Source organism: Sturnus vulgaris, chromosome 11 (assembly GCF_052056855.1).
Source record: "Sturnus vulgaris isolate bStuVul1 chromosome 11, bStuVul1.hap1, whole genome shotgun sequence".
Taxonomy (NCBI): Eukaryota; Metazoa; Chordata; class Aves; order Passeriformes; family Sturnidae; genus Sturnus; species Sturnus vulgaris.
The window spans coordinates 6,332,276-6,354,281 of record NC_142253.1 but is presented as its reverse complement, the minus strand read 5'-3'; the positions used below and the strand labels follow the sequence as shown (position 1 = coordinate 6,354,281).

Genomic DNA, 22,006 nt, shown 5'->3' with positions numbered 1-22,006 from the left:
TACATAATGCATTCAGAGTGCTCAAGTGTTAGGGGCCAGGTCCTCCACAGTTTTTGTCTGACCTGAGCAAGAGCTGCAGCTTCCACAAGCACAGGCCAGCTCAAACCCAGTGCTAGAGCACAGATGCTGTGATCCAGGGCTGAATTTCACAGGCACTCCCCAGTTAGGGAGGACAAGGTAGGGGGAAGCCCAGCAGCCTGCCCAGTCCTCTCAGCAGGGTGCACAAAGGGTTGTGGCTTTTCCCAAGGATTCTTCCACTGCTTATAGGGTGCCTCTGTCAAATTTTGTAGTAAAAAGCCACGTCTCTTCCAGATCTTCCCACCAGTACCCACAGAGTATTTTGGGCATGATGGAGACTGGCTTGAACCTATCAGGCAGCATAAGGATCCCCCTGAACTTCAATTTTTTTTTTTTTCTTAAATGAGCACTTGGGAAATAATTGTTGTGCTCTGAATACCATTATAAATCACACATTACCATTTCTCACAGAGAGTCACTATGAATCACAACCCTCTCTTCCAGAGGGCAAAGAGCAGAGCAACACTCCAAACCACACAAAATGACCACAGACCCCAATATACCTAAGAACTTCACAAAAAAATTTACATTCACAGGAATATTTTTCACTCAAGGCAGTGAAAAATCTGTATACCCTGTCCGTGGGTCTCCGAGAGAACTGGATGCCTCAACAGCCAGACTATTCTTTGAGGGAAATTCTAGAGGGCATTTCTCATTACAGACACATTCCTGTAAATAAAACAGACTACTGTACAGCATCTCCATCCAAGGCCTGAGAGCCAGGACTGCTCAGGCTCAGAATGTGATTTAAGCCCTGGGAAGGGATCTGGAAAATGCCACTGCTGACAGCAGAGAGGAGGGAGGGGAGGTGGAGGAGGCTGATTTTAAATCACAGAAGGAGCAGACTGTAGAAGTGTAGACTTCATCATGCTGTGACAGAGGAAAGTGAGGGGCACTGGTGTTCAATCTTCATCATTGTTAAATCATGGTTTACCTCTCAAATGTGTGCCTGCCCTGAGCAAACCTTGGCTCAGCTTCTAATGTCTGCTGCACACATGAAAGTCTGGAGTCAGTTGTAGGGCACTCCTAGTCCTACTTATTGCACATTTATTCAAGGTAACAATCTTTTCCCTCCACTTCAGGGCACCATTTCCCTTCCACAGACATCTCCTAGCTGGAAGGTGACCTCCTTAGGCTCAGCTGAAGTTAGTCAGCCTTAAAAGGAGAACATCACCTTAGTAAAATCACCAGAATTTTATCCCTGTGGCTTTCAGTAATCAGTCCAGAATATCCTCTAGGCCCTAATGCTACCCTTCTTCATCCTGTTGAGCATCATTCTTCCTTTGCAATTGAAATCCTTCTTCCATCTACGAAGAGCCGAGGGAGAGAGGAATTCCACCCCCCAGCCATCTAAATGCAAGTAGTTCAGTGTGAAATGACAATCTGTGCCCCTGCTCCAGTCAGACACTGCAGAGAAAGACATTTTCAGCACACAAGTTTATAAAAGACAATGGATCTCACTATGGAAAAACCTCATCTTTTCATTTCTTACAGAAGCTGTGAGTAGCTTCCCACTGCAGTATTGTAACACAGAGTAAAGCATTAAAAAAAACTATTTCCACATCTACTAAAGTTCAGCACTCCCTCTAATCTGAAGCCCTACAAACAAAAATGTAAATAATTTCCCCAGTATAAACCCCCAAAAGCCAAGTGACTTCAGTTTATTCCAGAAGAACAGTTTGTAAATTATCCAATTAGATCTGTACAAGTTTTACAGCAAAGCCCTGAGTCATCTGTAAAGAAAATTCAGACCAGTGTCATCAAGAAACTTGCAAAATTTTTGAACAAGAACATAATCACAGTACCAGGAAACAAATTCTTTGTTTGACTTACAACAGACTCTTTTTCATGAATTCCCATAAAGTGACCAGTAGGATAGGTTTGACCTCAAAAATAGAGCTTTGGCATGCAGATGTAAGTTAATTAAAAAAAAGTCAAAAGAAGAACTTTTGAGAACAGACATTCACAAAGCAGTTGCAGTATAAAAACCACATGGTGCCAAGCAAAACTATTATATAGGAGTGACACAAAAGCAGTGCTCACAAAAAGAGAAAGCCTGGAAAATTTTGACATTACATTTCAAGCTGATACTACTCCACACATTGTCAGGAGGTCTGTGCAGTGAAATGACCATTTTAAAGCAAGAGAGGCTCTCCAGCTTCCCAATACTTCCCCTAGGAGCTCCACAGACAGGGTTACTCAGCCCTTTGCATTATTTCCTTCACTCACAGGAGCTTAGAAAATGAACTTCCAGTAAGGATTGGCTTTTTGTCTGCAGCTGGGACAGATCAGAAGAAACTTCAATCTTAGATGCTCCTGTTCTGCAAAGATTTTCTAGTTTCCATTTGCAACATGATGATTATCTAAATTAAAATTTAGGAAGGAAAAAAAAAAAAAAAGAGTGGTGTTGGAGATTTCAGATTGGGAATTTAAATCCACAGTTGCTGTGGGTGTTTGCTTTCCTGAGAGGAGATTTACATAGCTAACTTTGGCATGTCTGCAAAATGTTAGCTCCTCTCAGAAAGGAGGATTGCCAGAACAGCCTGCAGGATGCCCTACAGCAGCTCAGCATTCCTCCAGAGCAGGGAATCAGGCTCAGCTTAACTTCGGCCTGGACAACCAAGGTCCAAAAGAATGGTTTAAAGTCATGCCCTACAAACCCTGTTTTGGTAAGCTGTTGGGCTCAGCCCCAGTCTCATCTACTCTGCCTTCAATATCTGAACCAGAAACCTTTTTGCTCTGCTGCTTTCCAGTTATTTTGTCCTATTTACTTAATTCCTCTAAAATTAAACATGCACTATTTATTTTCTGCAGTACCTGCAGCATTACTTAGGAGTTATTATATAAGGCAAAGGAAAAAAATTACATCTAAGATAACCTAAGTAGAAATCTTGGATATGGCCTTCTATTTATTCATTCTCACTAGGAACCAACTAAAAATAAAACTGCAGTGAAGCTGCAATAAAGCAAATTTAAAATGCTCAACACTAGAGTAAATTTAGGTAATGCACTGCCATCAAATATTTTTGGGAGGTTTGTATTTTTAATTTTAAAACAACTTCAAGCATGGTTTAGCATTACACTATTTCCAAAATAACAGTATGAGATAAAGTCATACTGAAATATGTTAGGAATAAACACTGAGTTTTTATTTAATTACTCAGCATAACAGCTTCTTACATAAATGCCTGCAGGTGCTCCCTACCAGCAGCAGTCCACAGCCCCAAGGATTGAGGTATCAAAACTCATTCAGGCTCAGTTCCTTCCCCAGTTTGGATCCCATTTCCAGGTTCCAGATGTCTGCACTGCTCTTTTTCCAAGGCATGTGTCCCCCCACACCCCACCAGCCTCACTGAGCTGAAAACCCCTCTCCCTCACATGAGCATCCACATATCTCTACAGGGCAAATTCTGAAATTTGCTTCTGCTTAACGCCCTGCTTTTGTCAATATTCCTTTTCTATGTCAATTGCCTGGCAGATGGGTTTGCTCCCTTTTCAGTCAGGAATCAGTTTTTAGATAAAGCCTCATTTATTAAGATTCCTGTGGAGGGATTTGCAGAAAATGTGTAGACTTGTGGATTTCAGCTGTTTTGGAGTAGCCCCAACTTGTTCATGATTCAACCACTCTTCTGCACCTAGAAGTAAGATTTGAATGAAGGAAAAGTAAGAAAAGATGATGTCCCTTCTCTTTAAAAGTATTAAGAGTGCACGGGCATTAAAATAACTATATAATGCAACAATTTCTAGCAGAAATAGTTCTCCTTCAAAAGTAGCAGGTGAATATCTGAGAGCAGGCAAATCAGATTCTCAAAACTGCTAAATGACTGCATCCCCCACCCCTTCCCCTGTAAGTGTTCTGTTACCAACTTTTGCCCAACTTACAGGGCTCACCCAGTTACACTAAAACACAGACACACATCACTGCAACGGGACAAAAACCAGCACGGGCTGGGTACAATTACAGGGCGTTTCCTGGGAGCACAGTTCACCTCAGGATAAAGTGTTCAACCCAGCCTGCTTTGTGCTTAAGCCTTTTGAGGCAGCCAAGGGAAAATTTCATCTCAGAAGAGCAGAGACTCTGCAGTCTTAATAAAAGGTGACACAGAGACAATCACATTCTGCAGATATCCCACAGCGATTTGGTGCAGTATCACAGCAAGGACCCCCAGTCCAGCCCAGCAATATTTTCAGAATTGTGTACTCTCAGACAGTTCACAAACACCTGAAGGTTTTTTCAGATCAGTGGAAAAGGCTCGGTTTGTTCTCAGCTGTTTTCCCTACCCTGCCACAGTGCTCTGCCTGTGTTTCTTGTCCTTGGGGTGTTTAGCAGTAACAAAGGCATTGAGACACCCTCAGATCAGCAGATAAAACAAGCTTTCTACCTGATTTCAGTGATTACTACCTTGCCTCCCAAAGAGGCCGTGTCTTCTGCATTCCCCAGGGAACAGAGCCTGCACCAGGTCCCTAACCCACATTTGCAGAAAGGGGTGTTGCAAATACCTTTCAGTCAGTGCAAAAAACTTAGGATGCCACAGCCAATTTAACACACAGCATTGTAACTGCTGAGGAACAGCTCTCCAGACCTCCTTCTTCCACAGCTAGGAGCACTCCAAATAAATGGAGGCCCTGCTCCTGGCAGAGCTGGAACAGGAGTCAAGGATCAATAAACCTCAGACAGGGATTTCATGGAAGATAATAGGCATAGAAGAGCACAGCTTTGGCTGATAAGATCTTGCTACAAAGCCATACAACAGAAAAAAAATGTGAGATATTTTAGTTACAGTGGAAGAGATGGATTTCTTTGTGGGACCTTGTGAAGTGGGGTCATGAACAAAGCATATCAGCCTGACCATGCTGTTAGAATGAGCATCCCTAACAAAACTATCAAGATTTTACTTCAAAACTACTGCTTTGAAGCAAGTTTAGCAAAAAGTTTCTACTTTTGAGTGAGAAACAAATGAATAAGTAAAATATTTGTGTTGAAAGCTTTGGGTAAATTTTGCAACAGAAATAAAAATATTTGAATTTTAGATTGCAAACATCCTGATTCTGGGGACAAAAAGAGAGACAAGCTAATTTTCAAAGAACACCACAACTGAAGACTGAAGCCCCCATTGCAAAAAAATCATAAAACTTCAAAATGCACTTGGCCACAAGTGCCCAGCCATCCTCATTTCTATTTGTCATATATAGTCTGGATTTCACTGTGGTTCTCAAGTTTCTGCCAGGGTTTATACAAAACCTGAACCTCAAATGTAATGAAAGAAGGCTGAAAGAAGAGATCTGGCAACAACCTTTCAGGTTTTATCCAAATAGGGCTTTCATTATGGAGGAAGGTGGACCTGGACATCTGTCAGCACTTTAATATAGTGTCTTCAAGTGTGACCACATTGTTTAACTCCTTCAAATCAAATTAAAATGTTTATTTTCTAATATCACTCAAGAGATTTAAAGAATTGTTTGGGGTTTTTTTTCCTGGACATATAATATCAAAGAACATATTAATCAGAAACAATATCTAATCCAAAACAATGCAAGACCAATTCCCTCTTGAAATTTTGGCTTCTTCTAAACAGAGAAAATGAGATCCAACTTTAACAGCTCTTTCCTTGAATACCTTTCTCCTTTCTGTCCCTGTAGGCCTTTCCCAGGTCCAAACATTTATAAATTTGCCCTTTTAAAGTACTTTGAAGTTAGCCTCTTGCAATTGGTTTGGAATCAGTGCAGTGGGACATTTCTGCTTGAGCTGCAGCCATTGGCTTGATGCTGCAAAGGCTGATGTGGCTTGCACAAGACAAGCTCCTAAACCATAGAGAAGCCCAAAGACTTTATGGATGTTAGGAGAAAGCCTTCTAAAGTCTTCACTTACCGAATGCAGGAGGAAATGTGTGCATGGAAGATTGGCAGGGGAGAAAATAGAGCCTGTAACCAACACTATTCTTTACCCCATACTCAAAAAGAAAAATTGACCTGAAAACCTAGCAAGTATAACTAAATTTCACTAAATTTGTTGCTTAGAAAAAGACTGGGGTGAGCAGCAGAACTCTTTCTCCTGGTAGACATTTCATTTTCACTGGTGGCTTCTTAAGCTACCTCACCAGTACCTGCTCTTGGTGTCTTGCCTGAAACCTGAGTGGTTCCCTAATGTGTCCCATCCAGGCTCTTCTCCTGAATTACATGCCTTCCTGAAGACATCTCCATGCATCTTTGCTGTCCATTCTCTCAAGTATCCTATTCCTCAGCTCTCCTGATGGCTTTATGGCTGGCACACCTTCAGTCTTGTGTTTGTTCTTCCCATTGCATTGGTCAGCTGTCCTATATCTGAGGAGAGCTGTACCTTAATTATTTAATTTGTAATTGTTTCTTTTCTATAGTCATTACCCTGCTCTTCTCTGACCCATTCTCCTTCAGGGCAAAGAAGAAAATCTGAAGGTCAATCTCCAGTGAAATTAATTTTCAACATCCGTGGCACTTCTGTAATTGACTGCAGCTTTAATGAGAGCTCTTGTGCCAGTGAATGGGTTAGGAGGTCCTCAGGTTTATTGATAATACACTTTATTAACAGGACCAGGCAAATGAGGAATGGAGTCCTTTTTAGTCATCTAATAATGCCTAAGACATTAATTTTTTATTTTTTTTTTTTTTTTACCCTAGCACTTGCTCCCATATACAGGTTTTGGATAAGCCATCTTTGCCAGCCTGGATAGTAATGAACATCCCTGAGTGATGCAATCACATCCCCTCTCTCTGCTGCTGGAAAAATGGCCTTGATCCTCTGGGCATGGCCCATTCCACAGTGTGGGTGCAGAAAGAACAGCAATGCCATGAGGAATTTCCTTTTCTTCACAGAACTGAGCTGCTCCACACCCCACAGGTGTGCTGGGGTCTGGTCCCCTGCTTCCCTCCCTCCCTCCACACAGGGGTGTGAGAATGCAGGATGGGGTAAGGGCTTGTTAGCACCACCTGGCAGGCTCAAATCATACTGTTCCCATGGTTATTTGTCACCACAGCTTTGTGTATGGAATATGTTATGTTTTCTCTCGTTGACACCTCAGGGGGACACTCCAGCCAGTAATGTTCCCTCCAACATTCAATTATCCAAGTCAGTTACACTAAGCCTCACCTGCATTTTCTTTGCAAAACAAACCTCATGCTGGATCAGATTGACAGATGCAAAGGGTGACACAGCTCCTGAGCTGCTCTTCAGCTAAGATTCAGCACATTATTATGAACCAATTAGCCAGGTTGGGGGTACATTCATGACACTGCACTGTTGGTGTCATCAGACTCTGAGTTAGGCCTTCATGTGAGAATTTTTTCACAATGCTCTAAACAACTAGATCCACCACTTATTTTGTCATCCTATGCTAAATTTTCCAAACTACCAGCATTTTGTCCATGAGGAATGCTCAAATATAGGCAATCAGTGCATGAAGAGCTTGCTCAGCCGTTGAAGAACCAGCCTAGGACATGAGTTTCATGATTTCTGATTTCAGAGGAGTCAGTCAGGAGTGTGGTACTTTGTATCTAATGGGAAGATGCAACAACCCTAAGTGTTTCCTCATCCCAAACTCCAGAAAATAATGACTAGTCACATCCTCCAACTAGAGCACATCAACACAGGGCAGCTGCTGCTTTGAAGGAGAGCAGGAGAGCACACTTGCAGAGAATCTACAGCTGATCCCTCTCAAAGATGAAATCAGAGCCATTGAGCACAAACTTTCCTTTTCATGCTGTCATTTCCAGCCATGGCTGTGTTTCTTGTCACATGGTTCACTTTGAGCAGATTGTATTTGGAACCTGGACAGGTCAGTGCTTCCCCACAGCACTACAGGCTGGCCTCCAAGTGCCATTCTGGGGATGTGCAAAAAAAAAAGTGTGACTGATGATACTTCAGCACATTTTATTATTTGAAGAGCCCTCTTTGGTGCATTTACTTCAAATAACGTATATACACTTACTTGTACCCAACTCCTGTCTTCTGTAGTAGCTTTGTTCCTTAATTAATGCTGCAGAATGACATTGAGTGGTCTTTACAACAGTAGCATCAGGGAAGAAAGTCACCCCTAAAGCCAGTAACAAAAGGGAAAATTCAAAATATTTATTCCAAACAAAAAGAAGATTTCTGCTCAGCCTGATGATAAAAACCCTGAGGCTCCTGGCCTCTAATGGATATTATGCATCTGTATATGGCTTATTGGAAATATTTAATTATTATAGAATGTCACGTCACTCTCAGATGCATGCATTTCATTATTCTTCATTCACTCTGACAAACAGCTTTAGTTTCCACTGCACAAAGTCTATAAATATAGGATTGCTATAAGCAGAAAAATATACAATTTTCTACATGCTTGCTTCTTCATAGAAAAAAAGTAGCTCTGGTGTCCAGCACTATCCCCAGCCTGATCTACGCTGTAACTATCAAATCTGCAAACTGACAGTGGCACTACACTGCACTGCTCAGTACTTTCTTTCTAATGTACCAATATGTCACACTTGAAACATTTTTTTTTGAGCAGTTCAAGAGAGTACTTTTAATGGAGATGTTAATCACTGGCAGCATTTTACACTGATTGATGAAATAGCAAGACAATTTTGCGTTCTTCACTTAATTATCTGAAAGTCTCGAAAAGTAATTCTTGCATCATGAAACACACTCGAAATCACTATGTTATCTGTACAAATCACCAGGAGAAATGTTACTGCATCCACTCTCAGAGGAAGAAAAAAAAACACTCAAGTGTTCTCTCTGCTCTAAATAATGAAGTGGAACCAGCAGAATTGAGAGACTGGCAGGGCAGATGTTTCTCAGCATTGTTAATACAGCCAATAGGCTGCAGATTTCCCAGCTCTCCTGGTCCTTCAGCTGCTTTCAGCAGCTTCACACTCACATTCCATTAAAGGGGGACAGTTAATTCTGTGAACTGTATTGCTCTGAACATCATGGAAAACATAAAAACAACAGAAACACAACCAGCTTCTAACTGAAGCCTTTCCCTTCAAGAATATAACAACTTTTACCAGTGACAGAAATTCTGGAATGAGTAATGGCAGATTCTTGCTCTGCTGAAGCCTCCTGCAAAACTACACAGCAAAGCCAAATCTGATGTTAGTCATATCTTTGCAGGAATCACTAGAGCTGAACAGTAGTATAAAACAAGGTGGAATTTGATTAGATACAAACACATTTTCTTTTTACAACAACAAATCCTGCTTAAATTTATATCAGCACAACCCAGCAAATGTAACCACAGAAGCATATGGCTCTGGTGGCACACACAGTGAGATTTATTCAGAAAGCTGCCCATAACTGAACAGGCTTGTCACGAGAGGCACAAACTCCACATACTCAAGACCTACAGTATGTGTAACACTACACCCCGATTTGTTTTCTGAGCAGAGACATATTCTCCATGGGATAATCCAGTCCTGCAATTTAATTCCCTTAAAAACATATGCAAGGCACATTTAGGAGGATTTCAGCTCCCTGTGCAATAATAAGGATCGTATCCCTTTTTCAACTGGAGTATAGCATGCACACACGCTACTAAAATTTTACCATTAAATTACTTGCACCACATCTAATGACTCCATCTAAAATGCCATTCCTAGAGGCTCCAAAAAAATCTCTGTAGTACTCACAGGCCAGGAAGCACCCCAGATGAAGGGTTATTCTGCTGCAGCAGTGTTTGAGCTGTTTGCATCACACTCTCCTGGGATGAATCCTGTCTAGGAAAAGCAAGCCCTTATCACCAATCCAGTTGGCTTTACTTCATTACTTGGAAAAACAGGTTCTCTGGTAGCAAACAGCCCTTATCTGTGCAGACTGTTAAGGATGAAGAGCCATTCACTTCTTGCAACATAGCTGGATATGTCTATTTAGAAGTATAAACCAACTTCAGGCACCCAGTAAGAGCTTGTAGGAGGACCCAGAGTCTCTCAGAGTTTGCTGGAGTGACAGCAGATTTCCCTCTCCCCCAGTGGCTGGCTGTTCTGCCTCTACTTCTAATGCAACACACTGGAAAGGAGAGAACTAGAGCAGACCCCAGCTTCAGACCCCTCAGAGCAGCCAGGACTACTACAACTTCATTTAAACTGAAGAACTCTCACCCTTTTATCTCAGCAACACAAAGAGCCACAGATATTTATTTTAAGAACTGTCTTCTAAAGGTCCTGCGTAACTAAAAAGGGATAAGAACAAAGAAGCCAACATACTATGGTGTCTAAGTATTGAATTCCTGGATTTTATCCCATCAAGTATAGCCCTGTGTAGAGTTACATACATTGTATTTACCAAATCAACATGGTACAATTTAAAGTAGGCTTTGCAATTTCACTGCCATTTATCATCCCAAAGGCAAAGTGGCAAATAGAACTGCTGCAACAGCAAATCTGGGGCAGCAAGAGCTTTAGACTGGTTGGAAAGACTATAATTTTGTTTGGCTCTGGCTGAAAAAACCTTTATTTGTGATATCTGCCTTGAAGAATAATTCTTTATCAATCTAAAACCAATGGTAGAAAGATAGAGGGGACAAGATGTGTGGGACAGTGACAAGGAGTTGCACTTCTCTCACAGCTTATCCATGGCTCTTTCAGGCAGCAAGGAGACTACCAGAAAGAGTGACTAGAATGATGTTGCCCTCAACTCCCCCAAAGCCCTCTTCCCCAAGAAGTCTAGGTGAGTAGAAAAGCAGTAGCATTTAGAGTCAGGGTTATGCATTTCACAAGATGTTTTCTGCTTCCATGGAAGTTTAGCTGATATCTTGTGGAGAGAGGACACAGGACCTTGGGAAGAGAGTGACTCACAGAGCCACCTCCTTACATCTGTCCTTTGTAGTCTTTCAGCCAATGTAATGATGACCCTCAGTGCAAGACTCGGGAGGAAAGCCACAAACCAGAGGGGGAATGAACTAGCAGCATTTTACACTCAAGGTCACACTTAAAAAATGCCCACAAAAAAGAAAAGTGGTAACAAAAAACAATGTTTGGGTCAACGTGCCCTTGCTGCAAATAATCTGTGCTCCAGTGTGTCCTGTAATTTTGTTTGGGTTCCTGGACATGACTGCAACCAGAAACAGCCATGAACCATCCTCCCTGCAGTCATGACATATCTCCTGATATTCCAGAGATATTGGGCAGAACCAAAGACAGGAAAATGGAATTGGTACCAAAATCCACCTCCTAAGATCATTTATTTTTCCACAAGTATGTTAAGAACATGAAACAGGAAACTTTTCAACAAAATTGATCTTTGTCTTTCTATGCCAAATGCAAAAAAAAAAACCCCACAAAATGAGTTTTCACTGAAACAAGAGACATTCTGTCACTCGTCCATAACTTCATCTGATTTCAACTATAAGCATAAAAGTAGCATGGCTATTTATTTCCAGGAATCCGTTTCAGTTTTGGGATGTTTTTTTCCATGGACTAACCTACCTTCTATCTCGAGAAGTAAATATACCAATAGTGTGATGTTGGGAAATGCATTTAGAAAATAATTATCAGAAGGTCTCAGTAACAATACAGGAGCTGAAATGTCAACGATTTACAACAACTCAGAAAATAACCTTTGGCACTGGAGAAGCATTGTTAATTACTAAAAATAACAGAATCCAACATCAATAAAGACTGACCACTCCTCTAAGGGAAATGTCTGAAGATAACCAACTTGTAGGCAAAAAAAAGCATTCACCATAACTGAAAGAGAACTGACAACTCCCTGCTTCACCCAACACTGCTCCTTTGAAACTAAGGCATTGCCTTGACAGAAGGCAGTCATTTCGGGTATCAGCTATGAATGAACTAACTCCTTATCAGAAATTTTACAACTTCCTGTGCTTAGGAACAAACTGTCTCAAAAAAAAATAAAAATTGCTGTGCCTCTTCTCCCTCCTCAAAACTGCCACCTGGGCTTAGCCAGCACAAAAAAAGCTTTTGCTGGCAGCTTCATTTGAAAGAGAAACAGCACAGGTGGCAGTAGGGGTGAGAAGTACAGCAGAGGTGAAAACAGACCCCAGAACAAGAAGGGGGATGAAGGACCCTTCCCACCTCCTGAGTCCATCAGCAGAGCCAGAGGGGCCTGATGATGATCAAGTCCCACAGTAACCAAAGGCTCCTTAGGATTTTTAATGTTGGAAAAGAGCTTTAAAATCAGCAAGTCTAATTATCAAACACAAGTCCTACTTCAACACAAGTAGGAAATCAAGTCAGTAGCAGGTCTCACATTATCTCTCAGTTTAGGCAGCATCATTATTACCTGGCAGCCACTACATTAATTGCGTGTAAAGCCAAACATCCAAGGAGAACCTCAACCTGGTTTTGGAAGCAGGGCATGGGGATAGGAAACAACAGGAGATAGACAGTGCTTGGTGCTGCAGCACATCTCTTAGCATGACTCGACCTGCACTGCCCAGGTTTTATTACAAGCAGCAGAAACACCCAGCCATGCAGTGCCCTCTGAATATTACCAGGGGAAAAGCCTCAAACACTAAACACCTGCTGTGCTGGAGTTGCATTGGGCTTCCCACCCAAGACAGACTTGTCACCCTTGAAAGCAATGAACCCACCTCACCCATATCCTAAAACAGTTTTGTCTCTTTCTTGGTAGGTCTCCCATGAAGTTCACACAAGGAAGATCCCCTGAGCTGGAGTCAATGAAAAGATAAAACTAAGAAGCTGCTTTTTACAGTCCTCACTATTGGTTCAAAGCACAAGGAACCTTTGTAAGATGTCCATCCTAATAGCAGGAGAAGAGCACAAAAACAGGAGGAGAGAGCTCTCCAAGGCTGTGGTGCTGCATTAAAGTGCACTATCTAAAGTCAGTCCTGGCTGGTAGAAAACAACCTATGGCTCACAGCTCACTGATTTTACCAAGGCACTCTCACAGTCGGAGGGCTGAGGAACAAATAGCCCAAGTGCAATGCTGCAGACCTGCAGCTGAGCAACACACAGTGGCTTTCAGTCCTGGTGTGCACATGGAAAAAATCACCCCTTGTTCCAGCCTGTTTGTTTCAGCTCACTTCCACAGTGAGATGAAGCTGATCTCAAAGCAAATCAGCCATTTTTGTCTAAAGCCAGGAATCCTTTAAAAACCTAAATCCATGTTTTCCTCATAAAACAGATCTCTCTCAGATTCAGCAACAGCACATGCAAAGACCTCTCAGAAGTCGGCCCAAAAGCAGAGGGAAGGGAGCAGAAATTACATTTACAAAGCAGGAAGCAGAGGTTTCTGCAATGGTTCTGCTCAGCCACTGGAGCGCCTCAGGGAGGATTACACAAGAAATAAACTCTCTGCTCAAAGTATGTAAACTGATAAAACAGCCTTGCTTTGATGCTTGCTCTGCAAGAAGCATTTCAGCTGAATCAGGAACACTGCTTGTTCTTCACTGCAGCAGTTGCAGAAATATATTCACATTTTAACCGTGGTGTTTATTCCTGGAAGTGCAAAGTTTGTAGTGCTTGATCTGTGAGGCATCATTGCTGCAAGCACTCAGGCTTTGTCATGGGACTGATGATAAAAGATTCAGCCTTCTGTAAAAAAATGGCATGCTGGATTTATGTGCATATTGCATTTCTCCTGTAAGAATGCCTGACTTTTTATGGAAACCACAGAGATCCAGGTGGAGAAGTATTCAGGATATGACAACCACCTATTGTAGATTAGATCAGAAAGGGAAGCAGCAGCTGAGCTTAATATATGGAGAAAGAGTCAAGTATAGTTTATGGTCTTTTCAGAGCAGCCAAAAAAATAACAATTCATTTTAGAGTCCTAGTGCATCATTGGTAGTTTTGCAACGCCAAAGCTTTTAAATTTGGCAAAATGAAATCAGAAGGGAACACAGAGCTGTGGATGAATATCAAAACAGGGAGGATAGGCAAGGAGAGACATGCTGCATTTTTGAGTGCTCTGGGTTTTGAGCTAACCTGGGTTCTGTTATGTTCATCTCCCATCCAGCACTTTTAAATGAAATGCAAGTCCTTTGCTGTGTCCCAGGTTTAGTATATCAGCAGTTGTCCCAGAGCCAGGGCAAGCAAAAAGTCTGTTTTTATAATAGAGGGTTTCATTTAAAAAAAAACAACAAAACAAAAAACCAAATTTTATTTTAAGACAAGAGAGATCTCAAAACCTCTATCACACTCAGTATTTGGATTTATTCAATCTCAAAAAGGCTGTTGCCAATCACCACAGTGTATTTCCAGACAGAAAATACCTCACTTGTTTTTCCTATGGGCCTTGTGTTTTCCCTTTTCTGCCTCCCTCTCCTTTTGCTGGGACACTCCCTTTTGTCATTTGGGACTTCTACACTGAGGTGACAGCACCCTGTGATGAACCAGCCCCCTGCACCCACAGCTTCTTGGGGGCAGCCAGCAGATCCCACTGCCATACCCTCAGTGATCCCAGTGCAGAGGATTCCTCCTTCTCTCACAGTTCCCTTGGCACCATAGAAAAGACATTTTTTAAATCCCTGAGAGGTGCAAATGTTTGAGTGGCTCCTAAAACTAAGCCAGCCTCCCCAGGTGCTCTGAGCCACACTATCCATTTCCCTCTCCATATCTGAAATACTTTGCAAAAGTTTCTCTGCCAATGGACCCGATGGGATTCATCAAGCAGCAGCAAGAGATGTCAGCTGAAGGGAAACCTGCTTCAAGGACTGAGGGCAGCATCAAAGCTCTCAGTGTAAGCTTCTATTTCCTTGTGTGTAAACAAAACCATGACAAGGTGCACGGCATTCACATTTTGACTTTTTCTAGAGGTGTTTCACACTACATAGGCTTAAAAAGTCATTAGAAAGAAGATAGAGGCATGACCCTGTGACATTGTGCAATGTTCTATTTGGGGAGCAGTACACAAAAGAAGTTTTAGCAATACCGTATTTCAGTTTTTTTCCTTTGAAAGTTTCTCCACAACTTTCCTCTGGGGAAAAATAAGAAAACTTTAAAAAGTTCTGATTGCTGTGCTAATATGCAGAGCCAAATTTCAGATATTTTTTTCCTTCTCCTTACTCCGTTATCATAAGTGTTCCAAACAGATTGAGATAGCAACAACAATCTCTCACTCTCTCTCCCCACAGTTTTGACCTTTACATTTTGTAAGGCAGCAGCTATAAACCCCACTTCCACCAACCAATCCCTGACTAGTGATGGCACAGGTTTCAAGAGCACATCTTCTCTTCCTTCATGCTGGTAAGGAAGAACTGCTGTCAGTGATGACTCCACTTACTCCACAGTGTGACCTTTTTAATTCCAGACAAATTGTTTAACATGGCTTTTTTCGTGGCAGCTTCCCCCTGTTCCATTTGGGCCTCTCTGCCTTAGATCCCTCTTTGCTCCAGCACATGGAAATAAGTCACAGCATCATGGGAGCTGTCAAAGAAGAGACACTGCTCAGCAGTCTGATGCTGCTCAGTAAGTGCAGAGTCATGGGCTCCCTCCAAAGAAGTTTGCCAATTTTCATTACGCAGGAATTGGGAAAGTAAACGCAAGTCATTAGAAAGTGCACGGTCAAACTGGAACTGGTGAGTTCTGGGAGGGACTTTTTTCCCCTCTCAGTGAAGCAAGGGTCACCTCCCCTGGGGTAGGATGTAACAAGTACTGCCAAGACATGCATGGGAATTGCATCAGTTGGACGGGTGTGCAGCACAGGGAACAGGCTCTGAACACCAGATCTGCATTTCCCTTCTGTGTTTGGGTAATACAGTAACTGCTTACGTTAGTCAGGGCTTTTCCCCAAAGGATTGTCAGTGCATTTGTCACTGCTGTTAAATAATATTATTTGAAGGTCGCTTAGATAACACATTTGCTGATGTCACTCATATCCAATTCTCTCTAATGATGTCTCTCTAATTCAAGTAGGGATAAGGGTCCACTCCACTGGCCACAGCATTCAAACCAACCAAAAGCCCATCCCAGCTGTTAAGGGTTTGCATCCTGCACAGAGGTAATGGGGTGGTTATGTCCCAATCATACACAAAATACTCTTCCCTCTTGATGCACTGCCTCCCTACAGGACACCAGCTCCTCTCCTCCAAGGATCCATAGCACTTAGATTCCCAAAAAGTAAGTCCCACATCAGCTGCACTAGTTCCTTGCAGCTCATCTTTGTGTTGTATTGCAAGTCAGTTCCTGAACTCACATTTAAGATAAAAAAATACCATCACCATACTTCTCAAATACCCACACCTTCCCCCCCTTCTATAACAGGAAAGCAACAGACAGCTGCTGGCAAAGAAGTGTTTCCAAGGAAATGGGCTCTGAGCTGCACTGCTGTTACACAAGAGGTGCAGCTAATTAAAAAGCAGGGCTACATACACTAGAACACTCTGTACATTAAAATCACTCCCGCTACAACTCTGACAAGATTTTCATGCCATCAGTCCTGCATGCACAATTCAAATGCAGCAGCATTGCAGGAAAGAGGGAGTTCATGCACTTGGAAGTTCCCCTCACCTCCACAGAGATGGGGTGGAGGAGGAAGTGGCATCCTGCCCTATGCAGCTGCCTCCTGACATTCACAGGAGTTTCCTCTGCTATTAGTACATTCATGCAAGGAGCAGAAGAAATACATTACCCTTTGCTGAAAAGGTTCTCCAGCAAACTGCTGCTATTTTGAATGGCACAGACCTCAGAAGGATTCTGGGAATTTGGAAGCTTGAAAGAATTTGCTATCTACACATTGCTGGCACAGCCAACGTAGCCTTCCAAGTCCCATAACAACCCGTCCTCCCCAGATAATCTGTTTTCCCAAACATTTAGCCATCTCAAGGCCATGCTTGGATCTCTGCAAATGTTTATGACACTGCTATGTCACTCCTCTGTGATGCTGCCCTAGTGCTTGCCTAATATCTGACTCCTGAAAAAACATGGCTGTTTATAAAAGCTTGAAATGATGCACACAGTGACGGGACACAGCAGATTCAGCACACTGTGTCCAAAGCTCTGCTCTTAAAAATAGCCTGGACTGCATCACTGCATTTGTTCCAATCTAGAGAATTCATGTGCTCTCTCTAGTGCCACTAGTAAATAATTAACTGTTTAATGAGTGGCAGAAATTTAATGTTTAATCTGTCTAGAGTTTTTGTTGTAGTTTTTAACTCTTTGCTGCCTCATAATAGCCTCTTCTTTATAGCGGACTGCTAACAGAAGAGTTAAAGGAAAATATTGATTCTAGTCACCTTTCTGGCTCTCTACATGCTTAGCAGTGACTTCTACCCACTGCCATTTAGAGCCATGTTACAACGTCAGTGAACCTTCAGACCAGCATATCCACATATCTCTGACCCCAAGGATCTTTAGGGAGCCCCACTGGGGATAATCCAATTCTTGCTTCTCTCACCAGGTACTGCTCTGTCTTTATGCTGCAAGAAAAGAGCAAACGCTTTCTGCCTCTTCAGGAACACCATGTGGCAATTGTTGGTTTTTCTGGACCATATGGAATTCTTTTCCTTATTTACATATTTCAGAATGACCTCTTAGCAATAGCTGTTCAATGGTTACACTCTTAACACAGCAGCCACATAATTTCATTTCTAGGTTTGTAGGAAACCAGCACTGACATAGAAAGAGCACAGCTTAGTATTTATGAAGTGCTGCCTTTCCATAAAGGGTGAGAACCTGGTTATCATCATAACTCTTCATCAAAACCAAAACACAGCCACAGGTGAACAATAATTAATCCAGAACAGTATGGTATTTAAAAACTGACATCCGTGGGACCAGACCTATGTCCTGGCACACTAATCTTAAGCACACCAGTCGCTGGAAGTGCTGGAGGATTCAAGAGATTTTGGATCACACCTGAACAGTGCAGTGAGTGCAAGTCCTAGGGAGCTGCTGGAAATAGAGGTCATAAATAACACACAGTGCATCAGCACAACGAACCATCAATCTGCAAGTTGCCACAGCATGTGTCACTAGAAAACTTATTCCTGCACCCCTCAGAAAACTGGTACAAAACAGAGTTGTCACACTTCCTTTGTCATTAGCCCTAATAATCCTTCAGGGAGAAGGCAACATTTATCCCCTTGGTAGCTCTATGTGAAAATATACATTTAAACCAGTAGAGTTCAATTAGTTGTCAATATTTTGGACAGATGAGAGAAAGATTTGTGTTGTGGACTAGCTACTGGCAAACACATATCATGGGCTGTTTATTTCCTAACTTTGAGGCACATTCCATCTTTTTCTGACACCTTCATCTTTACCTCTGGTATTGCTATCCCACATTCAAATGAACAGGATCTTGGACTGACCTGGTAGAGCCACTGCTTATCCTTATTCCCTTTCTAAACCTAGCAGCTCTCCTTCAGCCTTTCCACAAAAAAGTCTTCAGGAAAAGCAAACTGAATTTTTTTGACCTTCAGCTCCTGCCAGGGCTGCCTTTGATGTGAAAGTGGGGTGGCCTGTGAGACATAGCCTTAAAAACAACGTTAGGCTCCCTGAGATTGGCAGAGTTACTTTTATAATGTTCGAACCTACAACAGCAGGAGGGCAGGAGATACCTGCAAAGCATCAGTCCTTCCTTCTGGCTCAGGAACCTGAGGCAGGGGAGATGAAGAGTTTAGTGAAAAGCTGTGATTTAGAGGAATATTAATCTTGAGTTCTGAACATCAAAGAATAACCAGCAATGGGCATTACAGATTATAAAATATCCCTTACATCTCATGGCAAGGAAAGAAAACTCCCAGTGAATGAGATGGGTCTGCTACTCCAGGACAGCAACCAGACATCCTGCTCCTAATCTAATCTGTAGAGTCCTCTTATGATTTGGGACTCCTTGAACAATTTGATTCACTATTTCAATCCCCACATGCCATATATTTTGTTTCTTAACTGAACGAGGACCACCAGTGCAAACAAAAGTGCAATATTTGCACCTTCTGTTCCTTCACCATTTCCTCTATTGATTTACCAGAAAGATAGTTTTATGTGTCCTCCAGAAAGCCCCATAAACCTGCCCTGCCTAAATGGCCAAAGAGCACTCACACACCTTTGTGCATTCTGGTCCAGGTGTAGGAGGGAAAAGGGATGCAGATGGGTTCCTTAGCAGAGCTACAAGGCTACACCCAGCACTCTCAGACAGGAATTCTAGCCCAGGCTTTGCTGATATTTTTGGGAATCTGACCCACCTTCCCAAGACAAAAGGAACATAAAGCCTTAAAGCAGCCTCTCTCAGCGGGAAGAAGGAAGGTGTGGAAGCAGCACAGCACTAGGGATGCACAGTCCCTGATGTGAGACACGTACTCCAGGCCAGCTGATGGACTCTGCAGTTTGTCTCCATGTGTGCAGACACGGAGGCAAAAGCCATATTTACAGACTTTTTAATTTTCTTAAAAGGCTGCTTTGCAGGCAGCTGCTTCAGTAAAGTAATTAGCTGGAGATTTTCAGAAAAAGCCAGCTCCCATGAGTGTTTATCTAGTGGCAACTTCATATCTCTCCTCAATGTCTGCAAAACACCATTCTGTATTAGGGTCCTAAACAGGAGCAATTACCCTTGCTTTGGCAGCAATACAGCTCTCACAGAAAGCTTTGTCTCCTCACTCCAGTTTCCTCCCATAGAGCTATTTCTTTAATACCAGTCTCTACACAATGCTTCCAGAAGTTGTGCTGCTATAAAAACCTTACTTCAAACCAGCTGACTCTTACTTTCCTCTCCCTAAAAAAAAATTACTTTCTGATATCTGAGGCTTATAATAGATGGGATACATGCCAGGGTGAACAATAGGAGGAAATGAAAGATGAAATTATTAGCCAGGAGTTAAACAGGAGAAGAAATAACTCTGAAGTGTTTTGGATAGAAGAGAGCCTGTATTTTTGAAAAAAAAGCAGGATTCTGATTCTGGGTGGGGAAATCTCTAGCAAACAGAGACAATTACTATCCTCTTCCAATCCTCGTTTCACCCAACATATTTTAAAGATCATTTCTACTGTTGCACGCCCACTACATTGCTTCTATATTGCCTGTGATCCAGCAGTGCAATCATAAAAAGAATACCAATTATAACAATGCTAGTTAGCAGCAGGAGAGACAAACCATACTTGATAGAGGAAGTCATGGTTTTTGGAACCTAAAGCCAACAGCCACAAACTTGCCTGGCTCAATCACAGACTAAGCTCCACATAATTTAAGCTGATGGGGTACCAGGATACAAAGGAAGGGCAGCAGAAGCAGCAGCCCTCACTCACCATCCTGCTGAGAAGATGATGCTGGCAGTGCCACACACGTCCTCACCTCATCCCCAGCTTCCTCAGAATGAGGGAATTACACCCACCTCCTTTCCTTCTTGCTCTATTTAAAACCTATTGATCAGGCTGGGGAGAGCAGGTGGTCACTGGGCACTCAGGAGAATCTCCTGTGGCCCCTTTTCTTATCAGCACCTGATGGTTTTGGGAGAGGAATTAACTCAAGCAGCTTGTCTTCAGCCGAGGAGCCAGGTTGACTCAGTCTGCAAAAATTCATATTTTCAGAATAAACTAAGACAGAAAACACAGTATCTGCCCATAAGGTTGCATGGCCAGGGAAGTGATGGGAGTCACCACGCCTGGAGGGATTTAAAAGATATGTAGATGTGGCACCTGGGGACATGGTTTAATGGTGGCTTGGCAGTGCTGGCTTAATGGTCGGACTTGATGATTTTAGGGGTCTTTTCCCACCTAAATGATTTTATGCACAGGGGAAGGAAAACTACACCAATAGATTTCACAGACTTTAGTGTGAGCAACTGCCTCAAAATGAGGCCCAGAAATGAGCCCTTTTTGGTCAGGTTGGAGTTCATTTAAAATATGAACACAAGCTTGGGTGCAAAACTTGTAATTTTTTAGCTGAAACTTCAGGTCAGAATGAAGCATTTCTCAAACAGCCAGCAGATCAGCTATTTTATTTTGCTATGCTATTTTTCATACTCTGCTATCGATTTGTTTGGGCATTGCAGATTTTTTTTGTGCACTGAATTTTTAGGGCTGTTTTTTGCCCTTCTTCAGAAATGATGTTTTCTAAACTTGGACTTTAGAACCACTTGCACAGAAGTTGCCCTGGAACAAGTGGTGGTCAGAGTGACCTTCACAAAAACCAAAAAGCATTTCCTCTACAAGCTACTATAAAAAAATAAAATATGGCTGCTACTATAAATCTTCCTGGCATGATTGCTGAATGATGAAGGCTATTAAAAAAATTGAAGTTATTGTTCTCTTGCTGACAGGTGGAGTTACTTATTATTTGTATTCCTTATAAAGTGTATAATTCAATATTTAAAAGTTAAAAATTATCTCAAACAGAAACTTTTATCTATGCTGAGAGATGGGAATTGTGGATAATAGGGCGTGCCCTGTTACTGAGAACTGGTGTACAGCCACTACATTAAAAGGGACTCAGCTATGTTGGGACATTTAGCACCAGCCCTGCCCTTTCTATGAGCTTATAAATCATAATCACTTTTCAGTAACCACCTTATCATTCTTCTGGGGAGATTTTATATTGCCCTGGCACTGTCTGCTTTATGTACCATAGTGATGGGTCTATTAACTATTCAGTGCCTTCACATTTCCTGCCAGGAATTGTTGGTATCAAGCAGAACCTGTGGGTATTGTCTGGCTTTTGGTGCCTTTGTAAAGCTGCTCTGAGCCTGGTTCCCCTTCACAGAGAGGGGATGAGTCTCTTTTACAAAATTTCCATGTAGTATATCCTCAATTGGCTTTTAACCTAATATTATGCAAATCTTTGCTCCCCTGGAGAAGAGTTGGAGAAATAAGAAACAAAATATTCCAGACAGGAATGTTACGTGTTAAAAATATATTAGACTGGTTTAAGAGAGGCTATTAAGGATGAATTTGAAATAGGACATTATTTTGCATTAGGTACTTAGACCGTCTCTGATGCCTGTTTAATTTTCCTGTTGGTATTCTTGTATTTCTGAGTATTACTCCTGGCTTT

The 22,006-nt window shown here is 42.1% G+C and overlaps 1 long non-coding RNA gene across 3 annotated transcripts in view; it reads right to left on the bottom strand.

Annotated features, from left to right (window-relative positions):
• LOC106851309 (uncharacterized) overlaps positions 1-22,006 on the bottom strand; it is a 78,289-nt gene that overhangs the window by 40,230 nt on the left and 16,053 nt on the right. Inside the window, exon 1 of one of the 3 annotated variants that reach the window (XR_015805996.1) lies at positions 16,649-16,925. The exons of the other annotated variants lie outside the window; for them this stretch is intronic. This is a non-coding gene — a long non-coding RNA (uncharacterized LOC106851309). Of the gene's footprint in view, positions 1-16,648; positions 16,926-22,006 lie in introns of those variants that run through there. 3 annotated transcript variants of the gene reach the window in all.